Consider the following 9,383-nt stretch of genomic DNA (forward strand, 5'->3'; position numbering starts at 1 on the left):
AGGGTGGTTTTCCTTAATGGAGAGTGCCTGTGCATGACTGTGTTTAACGTGGAGAGGCAGCCACCACACAGTCTCTGACAGATCGGGGTCAGGGCCCAGTGGCATGGAGCGTAAGGCAACTGGGGACCCTTCACTGCTGCAGCCTTCCTCTGCATTCACTGCCCTTGTGAAGTGTCATCATCTCCCGCCAGCCCCCATCGTCCAGGTCTTGTTTGGATCGCTCTTTGTCTGGAACGTCCCACTTCGAGCTGACCACGAGTGACCCACCAGGAGCTAATCTCCAGACGGCATCACTCTCGGGATCTCAGGAACACATAAACCTCTCCACAACAACAAGGTGGTGATCCACGACGAAAGATGGGGAGCAATGCAGCTGGGATCAAGCACTTCGGCTCTGTTAGCCCACGCAAACCACGGAGCCCAGCCAGCTTCCTGCATTCAGTCCATATCCCTCTGAGCCCCATCCATCTGAAGTGTGACACTTCATACCTGCCTGAACCACTGCCCCAGAAACTCGTCCCATACACTATGCAAACAAATTCAGATTCACATTCATTCATTTTCACAGGTACATCAAAGCACACAGTGAAATCTGTCATTTATGTCAACAAGCAACACAACCTAAGGATGTGCTGGGGGCAGCCTGCACCACACCACCGAGGCCAACATAGCATGCCCACAATACTCAGCAGAACAACACAAGCAACAAGAACCAAACAAGAAAACAAAAGCAAAACAAGTCCCTTTCTCACCCACCCACTCAGACACACAGACAGGCCATCTCCGGGCCTCAAACTCCAGGACAGTCTGCCTTTGGGCCTCAAACTCCAGGACAGTCTGCCTCCGGGCCTCAAACTCCAGGACAGTTTGCATCTGGACCTCAGCCTCAGTACAGGCCATCTCCGGGCCTCAAACTCCAGGACAGTCTGCCTCCGGGCCTCAAACTCCAGGACAGTTTGCATCTGGACCTCAGCCTCAATACAGGCCATCTCCGGGCCTCAAACTCCAGGACAGTCTGCCTCCAGGCCTCAAACTCCAGGACAGTTTGCATCTGGACCTCAGCCTCAGTACAGGCCATCTCCGGGCCTCAAACTCCAGGACAGTCTGCCTCCGGGCCTCAAACTCCAGGACAGTTTGCATCTGGACCTCAGCCTCAGTACAGGCCATCTCCGGGCCTCAAACTCTAGGACAGTCTGCCTCCGGGCCTCAAACTCCAGGACAGTCTGCCTCCGGGCCTCAAACTCCAGGACAGTTTGCATCTGGACCTCAGCTTCAGTACAGGCAATCTCCGGGCCTCAAACTCCAGGACAGTTTGCATCTGGACCTCAGCTTCAGTACAGGCAATCTCCAGGCCTCAAACTCCAGGACAGTCTGCCTCCGGGCCTCAGACTCCAGGACAGTCTGCCTCTGGGCCTCCAGACCTTTGCCCCGGTTTCACAGATTCTCAGATCATGGGTCCAGTCCCTGGCCTAGATTCACATGCACCAGGTCTCTAACTTCTAGGTAAGTGAGCCCAGGCCTGGGGCCGTGTGGTGAACTACATATACCTGTCTGGACTGCTCCTGTGGCTCCTCCCACAGACCCCTGTATAAAGGCGATTGAGGCCTGAGCCCGGCCTCATTCTCCAGGATGTAGTGTTGTTCATTCTTCCAGTCAATAAAAGCCGATATCTCGCTTCTTACGTCTCAGAGTGAGTTATTGATGGTGCATCAGGCCTTGACCTTCGGACTCATGGAATTTGGTCTTCAACCTTCAGGCCTCACTCATCGTGCTCTGCCCATCGATCTCTAGCAATGGCCTCCAGACTTCACCAACTTCTGAATACCAGCCCTGGGGTTCTCCAGTCAGGAGTTCGACCTTTGGTGCTCAGCTCCAAGGACACACGTAGACATCCGTGTGGAAGGTTAGCCCTCAAGTCCCTTTCAAATAGAGTTAAAGAGTCAGGGAACACTACAGCACAGAAACAGGCCCTTTTGGCCCATCGAGTCCATGCTGAACCATTAATCTGCCTAGTTTCATCGACCTGCAGCCGGGCCAGAGCCCTCCGTACCCTTCCCATCGTTGAACCTATCCAAACTTCCCTTAAGTACTGAAATTGACCCTTCATCCACCACTTCCACAGATAGCTCATTCCACACTCTCACCACCCTCTGAGTGAAGATCCCCCTCAGCTTCCCCATAAATTGTTCACCTTTCACCTTTGACCTATAATCTTTAATCCTTGTGTCACCCAACCTCAGTGGAAAACATCTGCTTTTATTTATCTATATCTATGCCTGTCATAATCTTGTATACCTCTATCTCTCTTGTCAGTAGATTTAGAGTAAGGGGGGGGGGGCAATCTCTAAATCTTTTCCTCCTCATCTGATTATCTGTAGCCCCTTGGTTTTGGTGTTCCTTACCCTGAGGAAAGACTGTCACCATTCACCTGATCCATACCTCACATACTTCTACACACATGCAATTTATAGTCATTTTATATCCTTGCACAAAAGTGCTACCACGAAACGCCCAAATTCACATGGCAAAATAAATTGGGGCGACACGGTGGCATAGTGTTTCACGCAAAGCTACTACAGCTTGGGGGTTGCAGTTTTGAGTTCAATTCCAGCACTCTCTGTAAACAGTGTTTGTTTCCTCCGGGCGCTCCGCTCTCCTCCCACAGTCCAATGACGTATGGGTTAGTAGGTTCATTGGTCATTGTAAATTGTCCCATGGTTAGGCAAGGGTTAAATCAGTGCGTAGCAGGCTGTCACGCTTTGATGGGCTAGAAGAGTTTATGCATGATATATCTCTAAATAAAATAAAGTTTCAGATTGTAGAAGATGGCGATAATAAATCTGATTCTGGTCTGATAAGGTCTTCCCTTATTTTATAACCATATAACAATTACAGCACGGAAACAGGCCATCTCGGCCCTTCTAGTCCATGCCGAACGCTTACTCTCACCTAGTCCCACTGACCCACACTCAGCCCATAACCCTCCATTCCTTTCCTGTCCATATACCTATCCAATTTTACTTTAAATGACAATACTGAACCTGCCTCTACCACTTCTACTGGAAGCTCGTTCTACACAGCTACCACTCTCTGAGTAAAGAAATTCCCCCTCGTGTTACCCTTAAACTTTTGCCCCCAACTCTCAACTCACGTCCTCTTGTTTGAATCTCCCCTACTCTCAATGGAAAAAGCCTATCCACGTCAACTCTATCTATTCCCCTCATAATTTTAAATACCTCTATCAAGTCCCCCCTCAACCTTCTACGTTCCAAAGAATAAAGACCTAACTTGTTCAATCTTTCCCTGTAACTTAGGTGCTGAAACCCAGGTAACATTCTAGTAAATCTTCTCTGTACTCTCTCTATTTTGTTGACATCTTTCCTATAATTCGGTGACCAGAAATACTCCAAATTCGGCCTTACCAATACCTTGTACAATTTTAACATTATATCCCAACTCCTATACTCAATGCTCTGATTTATAAAGGCCAGCATACCAAAAGCTTTCTTCACCACCCTATCAACATGAGATTCCACCTTCAGGGAATTATGCACCATTATTCCTAAATCACTCTGTTCTACTGCATTCTTCAATGCCCTACCATTTACCATGTATTTCCTATTTTGATTATTCCTACCAAAATGTAGCACCTCACACTTATCAGCATTAAACTCCATCTGCCATCGTTCAGCCCACTCTTCTAACTGGCCTAAGTCTCTCTGCAAACTTTGAAAACCTACTTCATTATCCACAACGCCACCTACCTTAGTATCATCTGCATATTTACTAATCCAATTTACCACCCCATCATCCAGATCATTAATGTATATGACAAACAACATTGGACCCAGTACAGATCCCTGAGGCACACCACTAGTCACTGGCCTCCAACCTGACGAACAGTTATCCACCACTACTCTCTGGCATCTCCCATCCAGCCACTGTTGAATCCATTTTACTACTTCAATATTAATACCCAACGATTGAACCTTCCTAACTAACCTTCCGTGCGGAACCTTGTCAAAGGTCTTACTGAAGTTCATATAGACAACATCCACTGCTTTACCCTCGTCAACTTTCCTCGTAACCTCTTCAAAAAATTCAATAAGATTTGTCAAACATGACCTTACACGCACAAATCCATGTTGACTGTTCCTAATCAGACCCTGTCTATCCAGATAATTATATATACCATCTCTAAGAATACTTTCCATTAATTTATCCACCACTGACGTCAAACTGACAGGCCTATAATTGCTAGGTTTACTCTTAGAACCCTTTTTAAACAATGGAACCACATGAGCAATACGCCAATTCTCCACACCATCCCCGTTTCTAATGACATTGGAAATATTTCTGTCAGAGCCCCTGCTATTTCCACACTAACCTCCCTCAAGGTCCTAGGGAATATCCTGTCAGGACCCAGAGATTTATCCACTTTTATATCCCTTAAAAGCTCCAGTACTTCCTCCTCTTTAATCGTCATAGTTTCCATAACTTCCCTACATGTTTCCCTTACCTTACACAATTCAACATCCTTCTCCTTAGTGAATACCGAAGAAAAGAAATTGTTCAAAATCTCCCCCATCTCTTTTGGGTCCACACATAGCTGTCCATTCTGATTCTCTAAGGGACCAATTTTATCCCTCACTATCCTTTTGCTATTAATATAACTGTAGAAACCCTTTGGATTTATTTTCACCTTACTTGCCAAAACAACCTTGCATCTTCTTTTAGCTTTTCTAATTTCTTTCTTAAGATTCTTCTTACATTCTTTATATTCTTTGAGCACCTCATTTACTCTATGCTGCCTATATTTATTGTAGATCTCTCTTTTTCCTAACCAAGTTTCCAATATCCCTTGAAAACCATGGCTCTCTCAAACATTTAACCTTTCCTTTAACAGGAACATAAAGATTCTGTACCCTCAAAATTTCACCTTTAAATGACCGCCATTTCTCTATTACATCCTTCCCATAAAACAAATTGTCCCAATCCACTCTTTCTAAATCCTTTCGCATTGCCTCAAAGTTAGCCTTTCTCCAATCAAAAATCTCAACCCTGGGTCCAGTCCTATCCTTCTCCATAATTATATTGAAACTAATGGCATTGTGATCACTGGACCCGAAGTGCTCCCTAACACATACTTCTGTCACCTGACCTATTTCATTCCCTAACAGAAGATCCAACACTGCCCCTTCTCTAGTTGGTACCTCTATGTATTGCTGCAAAAGACTATCCTGCACACATTTTACAAACTCCAAACCTTCTATCCCTTTTACAATATGGGCTTCCCAGTCTATGTGTGGAAAATTAAAATCTCCCACAATCACAACCTTGTGCTTACTACAAGTATCTGCTATCTCCTTACAAACTTGCTCCTCCAATTCTCGCTCCCCATTAGGTGGTCTATAATACACCCCTATAAGTGTTACTACACCTTTCCCATTCTTCAATTCCTCCCAAATAGTCTCCCTAGACAAGCCCTCTAATCTATCCTGCCAGAGCACCGCTGTAATATTTTCTCTGACAAGCAAAACAACACCTCCCCCTCTTGTCCCTCCGATTCTATCACACCTGAAGCAACAAAATCCAGGAATATTTAGTTGCCAATCACACCCTTCCTGCAACCATGTTTCACTAATAGCTACAACATCATATTTCCAGGTATCAATCCATGCTCTAAGCTCATCCACCTTTCTTACAATGCTCCTAGCATTAAAATAAATGCATTTAAGAAATTCTCCACCTCTTCCTCTCTGTTTATCTCTACAGATACAAAGAACTTTACTGTCTTCTTTTTCTTCCTTCTCCCATACATCTGTTCCTACACTCTGGTTCCCCTACCCCCTTGTATCTAGTTTAAATCTACTGGAGCCTCTCTAGCAAACCTACCTGCAAGAATATTTGTCCCCCTCCAGTTCAGATGTAAACCGTCTGTCAGAACAGGTCCCACCTTACCTGGAAAACTGCCCAATTATCTATAAATCTGAAGCCCTCCCTCCTGCACCATGTCTTCAGCCACGTGTTGATCTGCACTATCTTACTATTTCTAAACCCACCTGCACATGGCACTGGAAGCAATCCTGAGAATGCTATCCTGGAGGTCCTGTCCTTTAACTTGGCACCTAGCTCCCTAAACTCACCTTTCAGGACCTCCTCACTCTTCCTACCCACGTCATTGGTCTCTACATGGACCACGACATCTGACTGCTCACCCTCCCTCTTGAGAATACTGAGACGATCCGAGATATCACGGGCCCTGGCACCAGGGAGGCAACAAACCATCCAGGATTCTCCATCTCTTCCACAGAACCTCCTATCTGTCCCCCTAACTATCGAATCCCCTATCACTACTGCTCTCCTCTTTTCCCTCCTTCCCTTCTGAGCTGAGGGTCCAGTCTCAGTGCCAGAGTCACAACCACTGCAACTTGTCCCTGGTAGGTCGTCCCCACCAACAGTATCCAAAACGGTATACTTATTGATGATGGGAACGGCCACAGAGTTGCTCTGCTCTTCCTGTCTATTCCCCTTCCCTCTCCTGACAGTCACCCAACTACCCGTCTCCTGACTCCTAGGGGTGACTGTCTCCCTGAAACTCCTGTTTATTTCTGCCTCTGCCTCCCGAATGATCCGAAGTTCATCCAGTTCCAGCTCCCTAACACGGTTTGTCAGGAGATGCACCTTTCGCAGGTGTAGTCATCAGGGACAGCTGCGCGCGCCTTGACTTCCCAGATACTGTAAACGGAGCACTCAACTGCCCTAACTGCTGCCTCCATTGCCTACTCCTAATCTAATTAGATTAATTAAAGGACCTTACCTCACCTGGAGTGAACTCAGCCTCGGCTCGCTATTTAAATTCTCCCGCTGCCTCACGGGCCGACTTTCACGCGCCTGCGCAGTCGTGCCCCTCTGCCTGATTGAGCCGAAGCCGCCCCACCCCGCCTCAGTCCGCCCCGACGATGGCGGCCTTCCTTTTGAACCTTTTGGCGCGCTACCTCACGCGCCTGCGCAGTCGTGCCCCTCTGCCTGATTGAGCCGAAGCCGCCCCACCCCGCCTCAGTCCGCCCCGACGATGGCGGCCTTCCTTTTGAACCTTTTGGCGCGCTACGTCACGCGCCTGCGCAGTCGCGCCCCTCTGCCTGATTGAGCCGAAGCCGCCCCACCCCGCCTCAGTCCGCCCCGACGATGGCGGCCTTCCTTTTGAACCCTTTGGCGCGCTACGTCACGCGCCTGCGTAGACTGGCCTCTTTGCCGCGACCAGTTGAAAAAACAGCTTCTCCCCGAGCTTTTTCTACATTGCAACGAATAAAGACCTAGTCTTGCCAACCTCTCCCCATAACTCAGTCCTGACAACTTCCTTTTAAGCCTTTTCTGCACTCTTTCTGGTTTAATCACGTCTCTCCTATAGCAGGGAACTGCACTGTGCTGCCACCTACACTGGAAACAGACGGTGAGCTGCATCAGTGGGGAGAGGGGGGATATTTCCATCCCTGCCACAGATGCTGCCCAGCCCTCTGAGTTGCTGGAAAGGAGAGGGGGGATATTTCCATCCCTGCCACAGATGCTGCCCGGTCCTCTGAGTTGCTGGAAAGGAGAGGGGGGATATTTCCATCCCTGCCACAGATGCTGCCCGGCCCTCTGAGTTGCTGGAAAGGAGAGGGGGGATATTTCCATCCCTGCCACAGATGCTGCCCAGCCCTCTGAGTTGCTGGAAAGGAGAGGGGGGATATTTCCATCCCTGCCACAGATGCTGCCCGGCCCTCTGAGTTGCTGGAAAGGAGAGGGGGGATATTTCCATCCCTGCCACAGATGCTGCCCGGCCCTCTGAGTTGCTGGAAAGGAAGGCAAAAGCAAAGTTAGCATTCATTGCAAGAGAACTGGACTATAAATGCCTGATGCCATGAATATAAGACCACAGGACCATTAGAAGCAGAATTAGGCCATTTGGCCCATCGACTCTGCCTCACTATTTCATCATGGCGGATCCATTTCCCTCTCAGCCCCAATGTTTTGCCTTCTCCACATATCCCTCATGCCCTGACCAGTCAAGAATCTTATCAACCTCTGCCTTAAATGTGCATACAGACTAGGTCTCCACAGCTGCCTGTGGTGATGAATTCCACAGATTCACCACTTTCTGGTTAAAGAAATTCTTCCTCATCTCCATTTTAAAAGGACGCCCCTCTTCTCTGAGGCTGTCTCCTCTGGTCTTAGACTCTCCCACCATAGGAAATATCCCTTCCACATCCACTTTATCAATATCCATTTCCCCTTCTGGTAAATTTTTCCCTCCGCCTCACTTCTTCGATTTCCTCTCTGGCTTCTCACCCCCTCCCGGGTCCCCTCCTCTTTCTCCTATGGTCCACTCTCCTCTCCTATCAGATTCCCTTCTCTCCTGTCTTTCTCCTGGCTTCACTTGATCACCTCCTATCCCCTCCCCCACCTCCTTATTTGGGCATCTTTTCCCTTCCTTCCCAACCCTGAAGAAGCATCTTTGCCCAAAACATTGACTGTTTATTCCCCTCCACAGACGCCACCTGACCTGCGCAGTTCCTCCAGCATTTTGTGGGTGTTGCTCTGGATTTCCAACATCTAAAGAATTTCTCATGCCTGGAATATAAAAGCAAAGCTGTAATGCTGAGGCTTTATAAGACATTGGTCAGGCCATACTTGGAGGATTGTGAGCAGTTTTGGACACCTCTTATCTAAAAAAAAGGATGTGCTAACATTGGAGAGAGTCTAAAGACAATTCTCAAGAATTATTCTGGGAATGAAAGGGTTAATGCATTAGGAGTGTTTGTTGGCTCTAGGCATGTACTCTCTGGAGTTTAGATGAATGAGGGGGATCTCATTGAAAGCTGTTGAATATTGAATGTGGAGAGGATGTTTCCTATAGTGGGGGAGTCCATGACCAGAGGGAACAGATAGAGTGGATGTAGAGAGGATGTTTCCTATGGTGGGGGAATCTAGGACCAGAGGACATAGCCTCAGAATAGATAGATAGATAGATACTTTATTCATCCCCATGGGGAAATTCAACTTTTTTTTCCAATGTCCCATACACTTGTTGTAGCAAAACTAATTACATACAATACTTAACTCAGTAAAAAATATGATATGCATCTAAATCACTATCTCAAAAAGCATTAATAATAGCTTTTAAAAAGTTCTTAAGTCCTGGCGGTTGAATTGTAAAGCCTAATGGCATTGGGGAGTATTGACCTCTTCATCCTGTCTGAGGAGCATTGCATCGATAGTAACCTGTCGCTGAAACTGCTTCTCTGTCTCTGGATGGTGCTATGTAGAGGATGTTCAGAGTTTTCCATAATTGACCGTAGCCTACTCAGCGCCCTTCGCTCAGCTACCGATGTTAAACTCTC

The sequence above is a fragment of the Hemitrygon akajei genome, chromosome 3, assembly GCF_048418815.1.
Source record: "Hemitrygon akajei chromosome 3, sHemAka1.3, whole genome shotgun sequence".
In the NCBI taxonomy this organism is placed as follows: Eukaryota; Metazoa; Chordata; class Chondrichthyes; order Myliobatiformes; family Dasyatidae; genus Hemitrygon; species Hemitrygon akajei.